Source organism: Anomalospiza imberbis, chromosome 1 (assembly GCF_031753505.1).
Source record: "Anomalospiza imberbis isolate Cuckoo-Finch-1a 21T00152 chromosome 1, ASM3175350v1, whole genome shotgun sequence".
NCBI lineage: Eukaryota > Metazoa > Chordata > Aves > Passeriformes > Viduidae > Anomalospiza > Anomalospiza imberbis.
This window is the reverse complement of record NC_089681.1, coordinates 3998376-4019437: the sequence shown is the minus strand read 5'-3', so window position 1 is coordinate 4019437 and position 21062 is coordinate 3998376. Positions and strand designations below refer to the sequence as shown.

The 21062-nt window shown below is 49.4% G+C and overlaps 1 protein-coding gene and 1 long non-coding RNA gene across 3 annotated transcripts in view; one reads left to right on the top strand and one right to left on the bottom strand.

Annotated features, from left to right (window-relative positions):
• The window catches only part of PTP4A3 (protein tyrosine phosphatase 4A3), a 38750-nt gene that overhangs the window by 7583 nt on the left and 10105 nt on the right, over positions 1 to 21062 (bottom strand). The gene's annotated exons all lie outside the window — the stretch shown is intronic.
• Positions 6771 to 10514, top strand: LOC137468278 (uncharacterized). Of its 2 annotated transcripts, none has more exons than XR_010995842.1 (3): positions 6771 to 6971; positions 7606 to 7682; positions 9583 to 10514. It is a non-coding gene; the product is annotated as an uncharacterized lncRNA (long non-coding RNA). The 2 variants fall into 2 exon arrangements; XR_010995844.1 differs by having other exon boundaries at positions 6771 to 7682; positions 9583 to 9848; positions 10014 to 10514.

Sequence of the window (21062 nt, the reverse complement as noted above, 5' to 3'; positions counted from 1 at the left end):
CCTGGTGTTGGTGCCCCTGAAGGCACCATCACTTTCTACATCCCCTGTGAGCATCCCCGACCATCCTCATCTTCACAGGAGACCATAAATTAGAAAGTGAGGTGGTATTTAAAGCTAAAGCTGAAATATCATCTGGAGAGCTGAAATGGCACTGGAAAGCCAGAAGGGATAACTCACATTTCCCCCGCAGAACTGAAAGCACATGGCGGGGAAGGCCTTGCTGTCATATACCACCCAACATCTGCACCTGCTGGTGGATTTAAGCACCCAATTCACGGCAGCTGACACCCCACACACCCATCCAGACCCCCCAGACCTCACCTTTGTGTCCCCAAAAAGCATGATGTATATCTCCACCCTAAATGCACGCTGTGCCTGAAACCAGCTGCTGCTGCTGCTAATCGGCCACATGCTCCTGGCGCTGGGCTCATGTCCACTAAATGCACCTCTAATGCTCTTAGGAGAATTAAGCCGCCTGCAAATGAGCTATCTTGGGGAGGGGGGGGCCAAGGAGGGGGTTGCATGTGTGTGGTTTTGCCAGGGTTAGTGATGGATGTGTCTGCCTGCCTGCTCATCCACATTCCCACACCGCTGGCACATCGCTCCCAGTTACAGAGCCCAGCCCCTCCACCCTTGGCATCTTTGCTTTCAAGGGTGGCAGTGGGAAGAATTAAAAAAGAAAATAAATTCCCACTGTGGAAATACCCAAATCCACGAGACGATGGGCCCAGTGGGGAGGCAAGGGCTCTGCCAGCCCCACTCAGAGCTGAGGGAAACCCAGCCAGAGCCTCCCCAGGTTGTTCCCCACTGGACTCTTGTTTTGAAGCTGGTCCTTCCCTCAGGTCAGTGGCTGCTTAGTGCTGGGTGGCCAAAGCCTCAAAATAGACCATAAGCACATAAGTAACCCGAGCCAGGCCAGCAGGCACCCCCTTGCCTCTCCTCACAGCAGCCAGAAACTTTCCCCTCTGGATTGTTTCACCCTTATGCAATGAGACAAGGTGGGAGTAAGGAGATGAGCTGAGCCCTGACCAGCTCATAACAGCACCTAGGTGCTGACAATGGGTTTGTCCAGGCCTGAGCATAATTTACAACATGTTTAACACCTCCCGCTTCTCCAGTGGTACCCAGGAATGAAAAAGTTAAATAGCAACAGGAAAAAAGCCAGGTGAGGTGCCAGGGGAAGCAGAGCTGCTCTGCTGAATGTGCCCAGTTTGGCTGCTAAAATCATGGACTCTTCCCAACAACCATGTTCCATCACACTTGACTAATTTATTTTTTTGCCCATAAAGAAGGGGATAATGTTATCCCAGAGTCCTGCAAGGATGTTCTGTGACGTTCAAACCCTGCCTGGGCTATAGGGGATGAGTGGGACATTCAGGGGGGACGACTTTCCAGTCCCCATTGAGAAATCAGATTTTAGCAGCTGATGGAGGCTGGGAGCTTGGCTGAGGCATGGGAGTGAGGTAGGAGCTGCCTCTCTGCAGCATTTCAGATGTGATTCAGAACAGCTCAGCCCACAGGTGATGCTGAACCCCCCAGGGTAGCTGATCCTCCCCACCTGGACCACAGGAACTGGAATTTTTTCTCAAAGCTTGCAATGATCCTGCAAGATGGGCTGGGAAACCTGCTTCCCCCACAGTGTTCACCATACTTTTTCAGTGATGATCCCACCTATCACTTTGTTTGTGGGGTGTGCTTCTTCTCACCATGGCTGGGTAAGAACCAATTTCTTATTTCTGGAGGGTAATTCTGGGCTGGTTTTGGCTGTGTGGCTCCTACATGTCCAGCTGCCAATCTGCTGGCCAGCACAACCACAAAAAGGGATGGGAGGTGGGAGAGACAGGCAGCCACAGTTGCCTGCTCAAAGGGAAGAGCTGATGCAAAGTAGGAATTGCCCCAAAGCATCACCTTGAAAGCCCAGTTTCTCTGAAACAAAGGACTTGAGGATATTTTGCTTTTACTTTTCATGCCTTTGCTCTTCAGGCTTCCAGTGTGTTTAATGCCATCTGTCCTAATGATTTGATCTGATCCTGATGATTGATCTGATTTGACACACCAGCACCAGAGGTGCACAAGGGAAATTATCAAAAAATGACTCTTCCCCCTGCAAACAACCTTATACCTCATTTTAACCGGCTGCCAGGGACATTAATATGAACTGTGCCCATGTTTACCCATGTCCTGGATTAAATCCCACCTGCTGAGCAATCCCATGGGGCTGGGAGCTGCTGCCAGCACCAATGCCTGCGCTGCCCCCTGTCATCATCCAACACACAGTTCATGCTCCATTGGTGCTCTGGATCCCGGACAATTTTTTATTGGCTTGGGCGTGCTCACTGCCAGTAACGGAGGCTCAGTGAGAACCGCCTGCCTACGAGAACAGCGAGTGCTCCTTTCCCACAAGGTCTCCTCTCCAGTGGAAGCGTTTCAAGTATTTTGGCAATCACACATCCCAGCAATTCAGTCCCGAATCCCATAAATCCCTAATGGGTATTCAATCACAAATCATCCCCGGCGTTTCAGGCTGTGATGCTGATCTCCATATTAAGCGTGGCAGAACAATGTGGAAAAGGGAATTTCAGCTAATATTAATAACCTGCCAAGTGGAATATAAATCCTTCTCATTTGAGCACTCCGGGGCATGCAGAGGAAGCATGTGAGGACACAGTGAACAAGCCCTGGATGAGGATGCTCAGCAATGCAGTGCTGGCCTGTTAGGCTCAAAACCATCTTGGGAAAGCCTGATGAAAGGAGGTTGTAGCCAGGTGGGGGTTGGTCTCATCTATGTAACAAAGCAACAGGACAAGATGAAACAGCCTGAAGTTGTGCAAGGGGAGGTTTAGATTGGGTATAAGAAAAATTTCTTCACTAAAAGGGTGCTCAGACATTGGAGCAGGCTGCCCAGGGAAGTGGTGGAATCAGTATCCCTGAAGTGTTCAAGAGGCATGGATGTGGCACATAGTTTAGTGGTGTACCTGGCAGTGTTAACAAACTGATCTCAGAGATCTTTTCCAACTTTAATGATTCTATGATTTTATTTTCACCATGAGTGTGGAAATTTCTGCTTCTTACACAAGAATTTTGCAGCCAAGAGCCCACTAAGGATCCAGTAAAAATACACACCAGTGTGGCAAGACAGCAGAGAAGGTTGCTGCTCTTGGGGATGGGGACCACTGAGCCATCATCTGCTTGTCTTACACACCCATAGCTGAGAGAATCACAGGGCTCTCCGAAATATTCCTTTGCAGTGTGGCAAGATCATTACAAATGTCTTGGCCTCGTCCCAGATGTCCAGGGACTGAGCCTGCAACAGAAGGATGAGGCTGATCTTCCTCATGGCAACTTGATGGAAAATAAAGGTCAGATCTTCTTCACCCAATGAATGGAAGAGCTTGGTTGGAGAGGCAAGCAGATGCCTGACCCAACGCTGTGCTGCTGGTACCCGGCTAGTGGGACACAGATGGTGGAGTCAGGTTTTCCTAAACACAGCACATCCCCAAGAGAAGGAAAAGGAAGCTTTGCAGAGCCAAAGTGTCGCTCCACATGAGCTTTAGCAGCAGGACTCAGAACAAAGGCTCCTACCCAAACAATGTGTATCTCACCCATATATAAATATAGCGATCTCGGAGTGAGCACATCTCCTGTTCAAAGTTCATCTTCAGAGAAATCCAACAAAACACCCAGCTGTGTCACACTTTCTCGACCTCTCTCCCGCTTTCAGCTCACATAGCAAGACACTGACCAGCCCTTTCCCCTTAAGGCTGATGAAGTCCTGCTCTCTCTGCTCCCAACAAGCACTTCATCACCCTGAGAACTGAATCCAAGTTTCTGAGTATTTCCAGTTATCACCATGCAGAAGTTTCTGCGCACATCTGTTGCCACTGACATGAGTGACCATGGGGAGCAGGTCTATGAGGCTCAGCTGCACACATAAGATCTGTACCAGCACTACCACCGTCACCATTGCCACCAGCATGAGCAGCACCACCAGCATCATCACTACCACCATTCCCACCAGTGTCACCACTGCCACCACCATCACTGCAACCAGAATCAGCAGCATCACCACTGTCACCATTGCCACCACAACCACAACGACCACTGCCATGAGCACAACTACTGCCACCAGTGTAACCACTGCTATCAGTAGGAGGAGTAACACTGCCATCACTACACTGCCACCAGCATGAGCAGCACCATTTCCACCAGTGCCACCAGCATCAGCAGCACCAGCAGCAGCACCAACATTCCAAGCACTGCCACCAATGTCACCACTGCCACCACTATGAACAACACTACTACTGCCACCACTGGGTCCCACCAGCATGAGCATCACTGCCACAAGCACCACCGCCTCCACCAGCCCGAGCAGCATCACCACTGCCACCATCGCCATCACTGCCAGGGAGGACAGGTCCCAGGACACCGAGAGCCACAGTGCTGTCCCCAGCCTGTGACTGCAGCTGGGACACAGCCAATGTGCTGAGACTTCCTCCAGTTGCATCCGCATGGAAGGAAACAGGAAAGGTCCGGGAGGAGAGCGACGGAAACAAAACACCCAGCAGGAGCCGGCATCTGTGGGGAGAGGTGTAAGCAGCCACTGGCATGTCCTGCTCCATGGCTAGACAGAGCAGATGGGATGTCCTGGAAAAGCCATCCTGGGTACCGTGGTGGCTGTGGGGTACCTGCTGCCAGGAGTGAAGCAGTGCCTGGCATCATCTGCCAGGGAAGCATCGTGGGGTTTTTCCTCCAAGGAGTTATTTTTTAGATTGTTTGTCTTGCTGCATGTGATGTTTTCTGAGCAAAACACAACAAGGAGAATTCAAAATGCACAGGCGTAGAGGGAAAGCAATGAGGGACTCCTGGCAGCCCATGAAAACACACCTGCAAGATAAACCAGGTCATGCATCTTTCCCCACATCCTTTTTGGTGTGCAATAAATACTGGCTAACACAAAATTTTGCCACAGAGAGCTGTGCAGCCCTTGATTTTACAGCTCCAGTTGGACTTAAGGAGTTTGGTAGCATTTAGAGAGCAGAAAAAGATGTTGGCATGGACATTTGCAAGCCGGAGGCACTCAGGACACCAGGAAAGAGGGAGGAATGGGGAAAATGAGGCAGTGAGTCAGCCAGCCAGACAAAAAGAAGAGCAAAGTCTTCCCAGCACTGTGCAAGCTGGGAATGCACCGGAGGCACAGGTAACATGATCAACCCTTTCTTATCTTGTATTTGCACCTTTTGTCTTTGAAGAGAGGCTGAGGCACAGTGTGGAAAGTGTCTGCAAAGGTCCTTTGGGAGTTGTTTTTCCCTCTCACCCAGATTCACAACCCCTGGACACGGACCCTGTGCCCACATTGGAATTCCTGTGATGCCACCAGTGTCAGGGCTGCCTCTCCTGTCCAGTGCTCACAGGGCAATGCCCTGGAGGAAACATGATGCTTCAAGCATCCCTTCAACAGCCCTTTAGCTGGAATTTCAGCTTTTCCCTTCTCATGCAGCCCCCAAACAACTTGAGTTTGAGGTCTCCATGAACAGCTTTTTAACTTAATTCCTTCTTGTACCAGAAGAGATTCAGCCATCAAAGGATCATAAAAACCAGAAAAAGGCACTAAACCTTCCACACTGTAGGGAAAAGGAACACCCCCAGCTGAACACAGTCCCTCATCCATCCCTCCCACCCTGTCCCCAGCAGTGCACGACTCACAGGCAGCCACCGGTGGCCCTGCTCGCAGTGAGATCCTGGTTTTATGATCCGGGATATCCCCTCCACTGCCTTCCCCCAGCAGCCACGAGGAGCTCGCAGCCGTGCTGCCGACGTCAGAGGTTTTTCCTGGCTTGGATTTGAAGGGAAAGGAGGAAAAAAAAAGAAAAAAGAGGAGGGAGGAAGAGAGGCCAACTCCACCGGGAAAAGTAATAACAGGCTTGGGGCTGGCTGCCTCCCAAATCTGCAGAGGGTGTGCCCTAGAGGGTTTTTTTTGGGGAGGGGTGAAAGGCTCAGTCGTTTGGGGATGGATGGTCCCCACGCTCTGGCACCAGATGTGCAGGGAAATCAGGCCCCCCAAATACTGGGGGCCAGATCCCCACATCCTTCAGGGATTTCTTTTGGCCAGAAGAATCAGGGGGAAAAAGCAATGCTGTGTGTGATTGGGCACTTCCAGGCTTCAAGCCTTGTCCAACGGTATCTTTGGAAAGAAAATAATCCCAAAGCAGCATCTTCACCCCAAAACACACACTGGGGGAAAACTCACCCCAGTGGTGACCCCCAACAAGTGGCACTGCCACGTGTCTCTCCCACCCTGAAACTCTGCTGCAGCTGAACATCTGCCCAGCTTTTTTTCTTGTGGTTTCTCACAGTATTTTGAGTGATTTTAATACTTGTGGCAGGTGGCAAAGTTTGGGGGTGGGGGTGCAGAATGATGTGTTTTTTGGGGGAAACACGAGAAACAGCAGCACACTCCTGGGAAGGGCAGGGAGGAGCTGCCATGACCTCCCCTTTAAGGTACGGTTTGAACCTGAACCTCTGTCCCATGAGACCTGAACTTTGCTATTTGCAATGTCCCTTCTCGATGGGGGGGATTCTGATGGGAAGTTGTCCCTACATTACCTGGTCAGGCCACCAGGAGCCCTGACCCAGGGCCACCAGAGCCCTGTCTGCGTCACTGGCACCTCTTGCACAATCCCCAGCCCAGGCAGGCTGCGGTGGCTTTGATGGAAGTTTGCTGATGATGAAGGGGGCTACAGGGAACTCAAATCTACCCAAAAGGTGGATTTTGACCTGCAGACAATGTTGAAATAGTGTTCTGTGACATGCTGAGGATGCCACACAGGACAGAACATGCTCTGCCTGTGATGTGTCCCACGGAAAGATCTCTGGTGGCATCAAGCTATGGTCAGGATTGTCCACAGAAGCCAAGCTCTGGAGAAAGGCAGCTCTTCCAAGTCAATGGCACCAGGTTTAGATAATGTTTGTGAGTCTCTGAGCTTCCTCCACCATCCAGACCCTGTGCTGCCTCGGGCTGTCTTCCCAAACCATCTCGCTCTTACTCTACATTATTTGGTTTGCACATTTCACCCCACGGAAACAGGGTCACACAAATCACAACAGGCTGCTGGGAGGTGGCAGCACCACCTGCCCTCTCATGTGTGGGGGACACCAAAGCACTTCTGAAGGCAGCCACCAAGCTCATGGGGACATGCAGGGAAACCCTTTGGGTTGTCTCCTCCTCATCCTCTCCAGCCATGGCTATTGTCACTTTAACAGCAGAAACTGCCCCTTGAAATAGCCCCTCCAGGGATGTCCCTTTTCCAGCAGGATGGGACAGAGATGCTGCATGTAGGTGAGAAGTGAACCCTCAGGAGTAACAACAACTCAGAGAGGTCCTGGGGGATACACAATTAAGTGTCAGCCAGGATAATTAAAAGCCATGGAGCAAGTGAAGGGAGATGGGAAAACAGGCTGCTCCTGGGTAGGATGTGGCAAGGTCTGGCAGTGTTATCAAGACCCCCCAGCACATCACCCTCCTGGCTCCTCCCAGCAAGCCAGGTCCTGCAGAGATGGTTTTCCCTAAAACCCTCTTCCAGAAAACTCCTTAGCTCCAGCAAAAAGCCACAGCAGAGCTCTGTGGTTGCCACAGGACAAGTGCTCTGCAAAAGCAACATGTCAACAAAGCTCTAGGGACAAAAGTGGGTACTTCCAAGCTGCCAATTTTGGATGCATGGCTACAGCATGGCCTGATCCCACACCCTCTCCTGCTCCCCTGGACCCTCTCCTACCCTCCTGGGCCCAGACATCCTCAGCAACAGGGACAAAATCCTATGATCCTGCCACCCTTGTGCAAAACCCCAAAGCTGTGCCAAGAGATGTCCCCCACCTGTGGGAGCTCACAGAGCAAATGAAGGTGGTTTTCTTTCAAATAAAAGATCAAAGGGCATGAAATGCTGAAAGTCACAGCTGTTCTTGCTGGAGGGACAGCAATGTCTCCACTCACTCTGCAGAGCCTACCTGGTGTGTAAAGCACTGCCTCACGAAGTCAGCCCAATTTGCACCTTGTCCACATGGAAGATGGAGGACTAAACTGGAAGGAGGAGGAGGGAAGATCAAACATCACTTTGAAGGAAGGAGATTAAGGCAGTGTAGAGCTCAGGTTGCTCAGGGTCTGCAAACCAGAATAATGTAATTGTAGACAGAATTGTAAAATCATTCAGGTTGGAAAGGATCTCCAAGCTCATCAAGTCCATCCTTCAACCAAGTACCATCTTGCCCACCAAACCACATTCCTGAGTACCATGTCTACCCATTTTTGAACACTTTAGGGATGTTTTGCAGCACTTCCCTGAGTAGCTCATTCCAATGCTAAGTCACTCTTTCAGTGAAGAAACTCTTCCTGATATCCAACCTGAACCTCCCCTGGTGCAACTTGAGGCCTCTTCCCAACTACAAAACTTCTGAAACTCAAAGGCTCTTGGAAATGCACCTTGCAGCTGGGCTGAGATGGGCATAAAAAGCTGAGGATGCGGCAGTGGCTCTTTCTCCAGCTCAGGAACTGGTGGTCAGGGAGACCTCATTGCAGGTGTTCACTGTATTAAAGAGAGGTTGAAAGAAAGAGACTGAAAAAGACTTTTAAATGAACCTGTAGTTATAGTACAAAAAGCAACAGCTTTAAATCGAAAGAGGGCAGGTTCATATTGAACATAAGGAGGAAATTTGTTATGATGGGAGTGATGACACACTGAAACAGGTTGCCCCCAGAAGCTGTGGCTGCCCCATCCTTGGAAGTGTTGAAGGCCAGGCTGGATGAGGCCTTGAGCAAGCTGGTTGCAATGGAAGGTGTCCCTGTCCATGGCAGCATGATTGAAACTAGATAATCTTTAAAGGTCCTTTCCATCCCACACCAATGCGTGATGCTCTGAGTACCTGATGGCCAGAGTGGTTGAGTGTCACCATGACCCTTCCCCTGGGTTCTCCACATCAGCTCCCACCCAGCTTCCCAACTGCAACTTCATCAAGTGGGGTTCAAACTGGATTCAAGTTTAACCAAGGTATTAAAAAAAACTTGCTGGAACAGGACACTGAGAATTAGGAAAATGGGATGAAAAATCCTTTGGGCTGGAGCCCTACAATGCTGCAGCTTGCGAATTGGTGATTTTGGACTGCAAAAATGGGCTCCCCAATTACCATCAAGCCTGTCCCTTTCTGGGCTGCATACCAGAAGCAGTGAGCAGCTGCTGCAGCCCCACATGAGCAGATTTTAAATCACATCCTCACTTGTCACACAGAGATGCTCTGGCCTGCCAAGGCTGCTTCCAGCCACTGTTGGAGGTGAAATCAGCTAAAAAAAGATGGCAAACTATACAGATCCTGGCACTTCTTGAACTTGAATGAACCGTCTTTCGATACAGAAGATAACAGTCATCCAATCCTGTTCCTGTCATTCACAGGAAGGATTTCCAGCAGTGGCTTTGTAAAAGCCAGCAAACACCCTGGTATTTCAGGAAGGGAAATTGCAATGATTTGCATGAGCAAAAAGCTCATGTCAGAGACACTGTGGGATGATGATACTTGGTGCTCTTCCCATCCTGTCAGGGAAAGCAAGGAAAAGGTCATGAAGTACTGCCAGCTGGCTTTGATGGACTGCGCCCAGGTGATTTTGGAGATGACCAAAAAAGAAGGACCATATCCTCAGGGGAATGGCAGGATGAGGAAGAAATCCATCCTGTCTAGAGAGGAAACACCACCTGAACACCCTAACAAGAGGGAATGGTGCACCCAGGAAAAGCAAATCCAACAGTGGGATGTTGCAACCTCAAAGCACCTTTCCAGATTGATACCACTCTTGGGACGACATGGAGGTGAAATGGTCATCACCAAGTGTTTTTGGGGCTGGAGGAACCTGCAACCAGCAACACTTCTCCCCAGAATGCCAAAAGGTTGGAAGGAGAGGGTCTGACTGTTCAGGAAGTACCCAGGAAAGCTTACTCACAAGCATGCTTTGCCTTTGACTCTCTTTCATCTAGATTTTTGCATAAATCCAGTGCTGCCTTTGGGGAAATGCAAATTCCCTGGAGAAAGGGGAGCGTTTGAAGGTGCTGGCTGCTCTGACATGCCAAGCAAGGAAGCGACGCTTTTATCACCTGAAAATTAAATGAAGGCTGAGATGTGAAGCCTCCCCACCCTGCTAAGCAGGAAAACTTCCTCAGCTCCTACGGCCGGATCCAGCAGGGATGGGACAGGCAGGATGCAGCGTTTCATCCGTGCTCTGCACATCCTCCCCAGCCCCAGGGGTGAGCTTTAATGGCCTGGAGACACGCAAGATGCTCCGGCTACGCTTAGTTTCCCGGCTCCTCTTGGCTCCCTGGCTCCCGGATGGCTTCTGAGGCATTTTGACACCCCAGCGTGGGTGGCATTTCCTAGCCACCCTTGCTGCGCTGGAGCAGGCTCTAATCAAGCTGAAAGCAAATGAGCTTCCCTGGGTAAAAGAAGCTGCAAGCCCAAATTCATCATTTATGATGAAGCTGACTGATGATAGTAAATATTTCTGGGGATGCAGACGCACATGTTCTGCCTCTCAGCAGGGAAAAATGGAAAGGAGGTGAAAGAAAAAGCAGCACCAGTAACAAACCAGTAACCAATCTGGGTTAAATACTGGCTTTGAAATCCATCCAGAATGGTCCCTGTCCCTCTGCTCCCAGGGGCACATAAGGGGGTTTCATCTTGGGGAGGAGGCAGACAGACATTCCCTATTCTGTTGGCCATGGGTGTATCCTGGGAGGGTTTTTCTCCATCTCTTTTTCATGCTGCTTCCTAAAGAGCCAGGCTGCTGCAAACAGAAAACAAAACAATGAGGAATATCTATGGAGGCTTTGCAGAACACCCAGTGCTGACTTAAGGCTCAGTTAATTCCCCCATTGTAAGCTCCTTTGGTACAGAGAAAAAGCAAAATTAGGGCATTCCTATTAATATACCTGGCTCCATGCTGAAATCCATACTATTTCAACTATCCTAGAAGAAAAACCCTACAGACACAGATGTGTACGCAGTACTTTGGCAACCAACGCAAAGGATGTTTTGCTACTTCACAAATAATTTAAATTTGGCATTGCACGTGAAAACCAAGAGCAAAACCAGCCTGATGTGGGCTGGACCACAGTGGGACAGAGGGAGCAGAGACAAGGGACACTGAAGATGTCCCCTCCAGCCACAGGACATGGGGCTCATCTGCTCCAGTGAAAAATCAGCAGGTAATGGTTTGGCTCGGCTCTACCAGCACGAGGCCATCTTGGCAAAGGCACTATGGAGTCGATCTTGCCTTGGGGGAGTTAAAAAGAAACAAAAAAAGTTTATTTTCAGCTTGATCCATTCCCAGCCCATCTCTCTACAAACAGGCAGCTGTACTGGCAGGGCACTGTGGGCAGCACTGGGACAGGCAGCCAAGGGTTGCTAAATGAGCACTGTAATTCAGTGCTGAAGCATGGGGTGAAAGTCTGCCATGTGTTCCCACAGGGGAATTTCTTTGGCATTTTCTTTTATCAGCTGGTCGATAAAACATCCCCATCCTGTTTCCAGATCTCCCCGAAGTGTCATTTGTCACGCAGATGGAGCACATCCTCTGCTGTCATTAGCACGTCCTGGGCTGGCATTTACTAGAAACACAGCAGAGGGACTTCCCTCAAGCTCCAGCAGATAGTGGCACCTGGAAGATTGTAGGGACCTCAGCAAGAGACTTGGAAATTCCAAACAACCTGTCCCATGTGGCTGGACCCACAGACTCCCTGTGCCTCGCCAGCTGGCAGGATTGTGGTGATCTGCATCTGGCTGGGTGCACCCATGGAGCCATCACCTAACTCAGAGAAACTCCTGCCTCAAATCTGCTCCCAGGACACTGGCACAGTGTAGGAACAAGAAGTTTTAGTTAACACTAAGGATCAACTCTGAGCTCACCCCACTTCTCCAGCACAACCGCAGGCAGGAGCATCATTGTGGCATCGCTGCCTCCAAAGCTGGTGACACCACCACCAACTCCTCACCAGGTGCACATCCCAGCCCCCACTCCAGCTTGCAGCCACAGCACCAAGCATGAGGAAGATACACAGCATGCAGGACCAGTAGTGCACCTCTCTGATGCCAGGACATTGATAAAACCCTGGTCTTCAACCTGTCCACTTCAATAAAACAAACAAGAGCACCATGAAATTCTCCCCTAACTTTAGTGGATACCAATTTTAGCCCAGCTGCCTGCATGACGCCTCTGCTGCATTTTTATGCCTAGCTTCAGGCAATATTCTGATTTTTTTAATGCCTGAAGACAGCTGTGGGGAATACACAGCCATTTTTAAAGCAATGGCAAAAATAAATCAGTGTTTTAAAGGGAAACGGGGGGGGGGGGGGGGGGGAATAGCCTTGTTCTGAAAAAAACAAAACCTATTAAGATTTACTGACAAAAACCACCAACACGTGAGACACTCCTATTCTGACCCCCATCTCTGAGCCATGAAATCACAAAGCTGGATTGTGGGCTGCCCCACTTGTCCACAGTTCACCACCACTCTGTGCTTGTTATCTTGGGGGAATGGAGTAAGGTTACATGGCTGTCCTGTGCAAAAGCTTTTTACACATTTGTTGTCATTCAGATGGGTTTAAAATCTGATTTGTTTTTTTCAACTTTCATTTTTGGAAGTGATTTATCATGCCTCTGCATTTTAGCAGAGAGCACTAAATGGATGGTGGATGCTCAGGAGCAGCTCTGGGATATATACAAGGTATCTCCATGTCACATTAACCCAGCCTTGTACAGTATGAGAATTTGAGAAAAACTTTGTCTCCAAATCACGCCTTTCTCAATGAGTTCATTTTCAGGAAGCTGTCCCATCTACTAACCTCAAAAAATGTCTCTGGCTCGCATCCATTAAACCAGATAAATGAGAGTTTGTAAGTTCGTAACTTGAACTGATGTCAGAAAGTTTTGTCTTTCGTTTTCTAGAGCTGATTCATGGCCAGCCTGACCCGAAATGTGGGCTTGCTTCAAGTTTTTTGTCATTTCAGGGTTCATTTGCAGTTTAAAGTGATGTTCTCTTCTTCTTTAAGTTTCCCTTGCTCTCATCCCAGCTCAGTGCTGGCACAGCTTCTCTCTGCACTCCCCAAAACCTGTGTGGACAAACTCTTCAAACTTAATCAAGTGAAATAGCCCTGAATTCACTTCTTTGCCAGAAATTCAGAGGGACATCAAGCAAGGATTTTAATCCTGGGCTGCCTGAGCAATCATCCCTGATGCTGAGCACAGGCAGAGACCACTACCTTGGACTTATTTTTATCTTTAGAAAGACATTTGAGCTTTTCCCCTCTCTGCTACACCAGTACAAGAATTGTGAGCTTCCTTATTTCACTGAACCCAGCTGTATTTCTGGTCTGCAGAATCAACAAGAGGAGCAGCCAGCTTTTTGGCTCCCTTGGAAACTCTGCAGTCCAAGAAAATCAGACGAAACATCTGAATGTGCTCAAGCTTGTTCGTCAACAGTCTGATTTCTGAGGGACCTGACCCTGCGTCCAGGCCGGCCGACGCTGCACCGACAGCAATATTTTTGGGTCCTGTGTGGAATACTCCTGCAACAGCCCTGCTGCCAAGTCTTGCAAAAGTTCCCAGGCTGAGGAGCTGGACTTGAGGAGCATCCACTGCAGGGTTCATGTGAGTTGCTGAAACATCTCAGCTCACCAGGGAAGGGTCAGAATTGGGGAAGGACATGCATCATGTTGACTACAACTCAATAAAAGCAACAAAATACCTACAGAGGACTGTATGACATCTCACACTGACTGTCACAGGAGGGCTGAGGTTGGAAGGGACCACCTCCAACCTCCCCATGGGGTGAAGCATTGCTATGGGCATCTCACCACTCGTGCCTTGGCACCCTCATGGACATCCTACAGATCAGATGGTCACTGCAGTCACACATTACCACCATGCCTGGATTGATGGATAAGATTCCTGGTCCTGGCTACTTGAACTGTGCTCCTCTGAGGAGATGGAGCATCTAAAGCACATTTCTAGAGTTAAAGGATGTCATTTCTTCCCTTTACCCTGCCCAAGGTCACTGAAGGACATGGACCTGCATGGAGACACAGATCTCCCTTCCCAAATGCCCTCTCTCAGCTCCAAAGAGCACCAAACTCTTTCACTAGGGTCCTTCAGAGACAGGAAATGTACCCTCAATCCCAAAATGTGGTGATCACTCTGGATCCTCCAAAGAGGCTCATCCACAAGGCCCATCTAGGTGCAGTGACTGGTCATAGCCCAGGATGAAGCATCTGGCTGAGTCTGCAAGGTGGAAAGTTCAAGTGGCTGTTGTTTATTTGGCTTTGCAGAGAGCAGTCGCCCAGGCTGAACATGGGCCAAGCACCTTCCCATGGCAGGAAACACTGCTGGAGTCTTTAAATAACCACCAGTGGTCAGGGATTTGGTTTACAGCTTCTCTGGATGGAAAACCATCTCTCACTCTGTGTCTGCTCCAGCTCTCTCATGGGTAAATGTCAACACTTCTTTTATTACCTCCTAGGTCTTCCATGTCCATATCCACCAGCCCCATGTGGAAGCTTGACAGAAGCAGGAAAAGTTCTCCAAGCACAGGCATAAAAACACATGAGGGCTTTTCATTCTTTGTGAAAGATGAATTTTATGTCCTTCAGTCAAAGCTTCCCTTTGCTTTTGTGTAAATTTGTAGCTCCCTGGGGCTCTCCTCACCCTCCCCATCCTGCTTTAAGGTCCACACACATCTCCTCACACTCCAACACTGAACTGCACCACCGTAAGTGCTCCTCACCTTCCTGCAGCTGGACCAGTGTGTTACCAGTTCATATTATTAAAATCAAGAATAAAATTCTTCCTCCAGGGCAAGTAGAAAATGCCAAGATCTCTCCACAAAGGCTTTTCTCAAGTATTTCCCTGGGATACTTGAAATCAGAAATCTTGCCAAGAACCTGGATAGAATGGGTCACCCAGTAAATACTGCTTTACTGATGGAAAGTTCCCAAAAGCTGTTTCACTGGGAAGCCTGGCTACTTGGGGATTTTGGCTTGCCAAGACTCCGAGGAACATAATTTTTTTTTTTTTTTACCTGTAGCTGTTCTAAAATGATGGCTGGTGAGAGGAAGCTCTGTAAATAAGCAAAATAACATTTTGCAGTTGGAAAACAAGCCCCTGTCCTGACCTCCCCTCTTGGGCAGATTCACTGGCACACAGCAAACTAGTATTTTATTTTAAATTCTGCTTGTAAAAAGTTAAAAAAAGCTGCTTCCTTGACATTTAAGTCAGGTAAGGACACAGCAGGCCAATCTGCCATATAAATAAGCCTGCTCTTGTATACACATGTGTTTTAAAATAAGCTTATGAAATGTAAACACATGGGCTTTAACAAAAAATAATTCAGCCTCACTGAAACCATTTAAGTGGGACTGAGCCAGGCTTCAGAGATCTGCTAACTTTGACCCAAAAACCCCTTAGAGACAAATAAAACACTTTCATAAACATGCAAAAAGGAGAAAAATTCAGTATTTTTCTGAAGGATCATCCCTAGAGCTGCATTTCTGTCTTGGTTATAGGAAGAAGAGATTGGGGGGGAAGAGTTACTCCCAATCCATGTGAGCACGTTCCACACTGCTCACCTTCTTTGTACCACTGAGATGGGCAATTTTTCTATTTGTCCCTGGCCTGTATACCCCAGGAGAGGAGCCAACCACCTGGGCTTTAAAAATAAAACACAGCCTCAGCTTCAGAGGGGCAGGTGCAAGGGGAAAAACTACTTTTAACCCTCATTCTGCAAGAGGGGAATGCTGGGACCCCTCTGAGTGGTGCTTGTCTGAGTTTAGAAGATTTATTTGGAGTTGATAGAGACGTCTGACTGGTGGTTAATCCTGGTGCTGGGCACTGGGGCTGGGGAAGTGGACATCAAAGCATTCCTGCATCTGTTGGGGAAATGGGAGAGGCAGCAGACAGAGCTATGCCTCCTCCCTGCATGGCTGCTGGGGCTACATGCAGCATTGACCTGAGCTTGGGGCTCTCCAGGACCCAGAAAAGCTGTCTAGATGTCTGAGCAACCCCTTGAGGATGGATCTTCCTACTTGATTTGCTGGGTTTCCATCCTGCTGCAAACACAAACATAAGGAGATGCTCCAGCCCTCTGATCATTTTTGTGGTCTCCTCTGGACCCGCTCTGATAGGTCCATGTCTTTCTTGTGCAGAGGACACCAGACCTGGGCACAGTTCTCCAGGTGGGGTCTCACAAAGGCACATTCTGTGATTCTATGAAGATGAGCTCCCAGCAAGCTCACGAGATCAGTGACTGCTGTCCCTAGATCCATCCATCCTGGGATCCATGGTGGAAGCTTTTCCTACCACTGACAGAGGATGGTTCAAACCTCTCATGAGCTGGTTTGGCAGCAACCCAAAAGTTAGCATCTGGCCTGAAGATGAAGAGCACATTAAGGATTTAGCAGGACCTGACAGCTCATAAAGGGCAGCTACGGTAACTTTGTCAAAGGCTGGCATTCAGGACTTCTCCATCCGAGGAGCCAAACAGCCTCAGGCAAGCTGTCTCTAGGGAGTTCTGGGTACACTGCATAAATCTCCAACCTTATTAAAGCTCCAAAGACCACAGAATCCAGCTCCTGACCTTCCCCAGAGCAGAAAACGACAAAACGTTTCCTGTTATTTATAGCAGCTGGAGAGCCTGATGGGAAAACCCCACTTGTGAAATGTGGGCTGCATGCCATGGCTGCTCTCAGAGAACGGTCAAGCTGCTCTGAACTCCAGCCTGGATGGACCATTTCATCCCTGGGACCACCTTAGCCTGGACAAGACCACATCCAGAGGCTGCACAAAAGGAAAAGGCAAATCTTGCTCCTGTTGGCTCTTCCAGGTCATGTTTGCATGGCCCAACTTGAATTAGACAAGGCTGAGCATCCCAGAGAGGTGGCTTCATCTGTGGGCTACAGGCACATGGCCACCTTTGAGGAACACAGTTAACCTATATGAGGCTCTACCTGGATGTGGCTGACCTCACCTAGGAGGCAACTGTCAGCTTTTTAGGGAAACTGAGGAGGTGGGCCCCTTTGCCCACCTCCACTAGGTGCCACCCCCCCTCCTCAAAGCACAGCAGGACAGGCACAGGCATGTTTATCTGCTGGCAGTTGGATTTCCAACACTCTGGCATGCGTGGAAGGTGCTTTCCAGCACGTTCAGTCACACAGGTACAGGAAACCTTGCAGCCCAAGGCAAGCTCTTCCTGCACTGGGATGGGCTTTGCTGCTGGGAGCCTCCCAGCACCGGCCCTGCCGGAGAGGAGCATTTGCTGTCATGCTGTCAAGGAGAATTCCCAAAGCTTCTGTCTTGGGCCGGCGCCAGCGCGGGTGTTCTGCTCGCTCCCAGGCCGAGGGAAGCAAGCTGTTCCTCACGCAGGGCCGTGAGATGTGAAGGAACTCACCAGCCACGAGAGAAGCAGCCGTGATGGTGGCAGTCTCTGGAGCTGCCGTGACGGTGGCTGAAAGGCTGCGATGGCACCCAGGGACATGCACTAACCACTGCCCTGCCACAGTCAAAAATAAGCCACTGGGCTGCGGGTAAGGTGACAGTGAGTGTCATCACTGTCAACGCAGCAGTGAGCAGCTGCTGGGATTTAGGAGCACACTGGGAACAGCACAGGTCACACTCTGGAACTTCACCTTCATCATGAAGCTTCTGCTCCTGTCCAGGCAATGATGCTTTGTATAAGATTCAGCTTGAGAACAGAAATCCGAATTTAGGGTCCCAGGAGCCTCATTACAGTCATCACAAAAATCACAGAATGGTTTGGGTTGGAAAGGAACTTCAAATGTTGTCTAGCCCAAAAGTACTTACTCTTGCAATGGGCAAGGAGACCTTCCAGTACATCAGGAGACCATTTCAGTCACCTGGTCCTGGGCTTCTTGACAGGCTCCTCCTGTCCTTCTCTGCTGCAGCTCTGCTGTTGGTGAATCTGTCTGGCCCCATGACCAGTGTGGGAGACTGAGACCCTGACACATCTTATCCTCAACAACAAAACCCCAAACCAGAGCCATGGCCAAGGCCTAGGCGCACCTCCACAGAGCCCAGACAGATCTTCTCCCAGGGAGATCTCGGCCCTTGTGATGGACAAGTTCCTTCTAAACATCCCCAGGCAGTTTGCCTGCAAGTCCAATTAATAACTGTATTTTGTCAACAAAGTCGGGTCAGCAGCAATTCATAGACTTCACGCTGGTTAACCTTTTCCCACCAAACAAGCCCAGGGATATTTTGACTCTCTGCCCTAGAGAAGTTTATTTGTGTAGGATCCATCCAGTTACCAGCTTCCGGCAATGAAAAGACACACAAGGAGCGTAACTGCTTTCTAATAGTTGGGAAAGACTTGACGGCTGTGGCCAGGGCTCCCTGGCACTGGCACTAGAAAAGCAGAGCACTTGCCAAAGCCACCTGAGAGAGTCCAAGAAGGCTTGTAATTAGCCTGGGAGAGAAATCAGAATGAGAGCAACAGCCAGACCATCCCCCAAGTGCAACAGTATCTTCTACAGAGAACCTGGAGGTGTTTTACTTGCTGGAGGCAAAATGCGTGGACCGGGATTGTGGAATACTGAAAGAAGACTCAACAGAGAAGAAATATAGAAGAAAGCCATCCCCGCTTTCAGCCTTGTCCATATGCCATCACCCAGGAGGAGATGACTCAGCACCAAACCAGTTCAAGATTCCCCACTGCTTTTCACTGTCCAGGACCACATCTCATCATCTGATGCTCACAGGATTTTGAAGCAAAAGCAGATGAGTGGGATCAAGGAAAAGGGTTACCTTAGCCTTGGACTGGTGAGGATTTTATGCCTCTTAGAAGAAGGACCATGGAGAAAGATTTCTCACCTTCCTCATGAGATGTATGGGATGCATCTCTCAGCCCAGGATCCCAGGCTGCTGCAGCTCACAGGTTGTTTCAGCTCCAGGTACCCCAGAAACCCTTACTGTGATTCAAAAGGATGAGCCAAAAGGGATTCAACTTGAGACACCCTCACTGCCTGGACTCTCCTGGCAAATGATTAACAGATGCTGCACTGGCTGGTGAGCTCTTCACCCAGACAGAACAGCATCTGGCAGGCCCATTACTGCCTTGTGTGGCGGGTGTGCCCTAGAGAGTCTGGAGATTTATTGCCCAGATATAAAGTGACTGAGCTGTGTCCCAGGAGCACTTTGAGGGAAAAGCAGAATTTCTTCATAAAAGAGCCTGCTTATCACAATTTCAATTATTTGCACATGAAGAGGAGGCCAGGAGGGCAAAGACACCCCAGGGTGATATGGAGAGGTGACACAGTGCTGGCTCCAGTGGGTGCTGCCAGCTGGAGGAGTGTGTCTGGTTCAGTGAAGGAATGGCCATCCCAGAAAGGGGTAGGGAAAGCTGTGCCTTTTAACAGCAGTTGGGATATTTTCTTCAGCACATTCCTCTCCCTCCAGTAATCTTGTGGGAGCTTGGAAAGATGGGTTGTGAAATGCAATTTCTCCCTGCTGGCAGCTTTGTGGGGATGCCAGGAGCCAGAGCAGCCTTGCACGGAGGCAGGACCAGTGTACATTACACTGCAAACATGAGACACCAATAATTAAACTGGGAGGTGAGGAGAAAGCCTTTCCCACCATATACCTCCTCCCTGGCCTGACTTGCCCCTGCATCAGGATGGACTCAAGAGCGTCTCAGACTGGGTCAAAGGATACAGGGCGTGCTCATCGTGATGCAATATTTACCTCTTGAGATCTGGGTGAGGTCACACATTTGCATCACTTTGGGCTGTCTTTGCTTTTGGATAGAGAGTAAAACCCTTCAGGTTTCAGAGTAAATCCCAGTTTGGAGCAGTAACTGGGAGAAGAGCACACTGTGGGATGCACTGGCTCCTGGGTGGCTCCCCCAGGCCACATGAGTCCTTATTTGGTGCCTGAAATCTCAGTCCATCCCATGGATGGGCAGAACATGGGGCTGTATCTGGCAGCAGTTTGAGAGGACGATGGTCACAGCCACGTGCTGGGCTGAGCCGTGCATGCTGCAGTGTGTCTGTGTGACGTGCCTTCACCCACCTCTGCTTTCAATTAAAGCCACTAATGATTTTAGCAAGAAGAGACTGAACCAAGTGCACCCTGGCAAGCTTGCTAATGCTGGCCAGATGTGCTGCTCCTGGCAAGTGCCACAGTGGTTGCAAGTGTGCAGGTGGCTTTGCAGCATGAAAGTTAAAAAAAAAAAAAAAAGTAAAAAAAAAAAAAAAAAAAAAGTCATTGCCGTCAAACCAAATCTTCCAGACTCAGAAAAACTGAATGGAGCTGGTCCTGGATGCTTTGTGGTCTGGGCTTGGGTGAGGCCCCAGGGCTGTAATGGTTTTATTTAGGGCATGCAATAACCTTTGGCTCCTATTGTACTTGGGTTTGCCAGAAAGGCAGTTGGTCTGGCTGGATTAAAGCTGGTGGTAATTACATGCCAATGCCTCCCCTGTAGCGAGGAGGGGCGAAACCTAAAAAGAAAATCACCTGTACATCCTATTCGCTACTTCATGTGAGGACACCCCTTAACCTCCCATGAGCAGAAATCCAGCTCATACTCAGCATTAGTGCTTTGGAAAGTTATTAACAATGCAGTCCAAAAAGGAAGAGAGATGTGGGAAAGCTCCTGGTGTCAAAATGCATTTCGTAAGCAACCAGACTCATCCCCTGAAGGACATCCTCTGCCTCGCCCTGCCACCAACCCACCCATCAGCCTTCCAGCCTTCCCCGCTTCCCCCAGTGAACATGCCAAATACAAATCAGATGCTTCAAAATGCCTGCTTGAAGACATTCCCTTTCATCTGGTAATTGCTGCTTCCAAGGAAAAAGATCTTAAGTGGTCCTCAAACCCTCCTGAATGACCCAGATACCTATTTTTGTTCCTTTTGGGCATCTGAGCATCTTTGGCTTTGGCATCTGAGCCACCCTGCTGCTCCTCATCCCCGCTTCCCAGCAGCTGATGGCCAGTCCCAGCCTCCTTGGCAGCATTTGCACCCTTAGG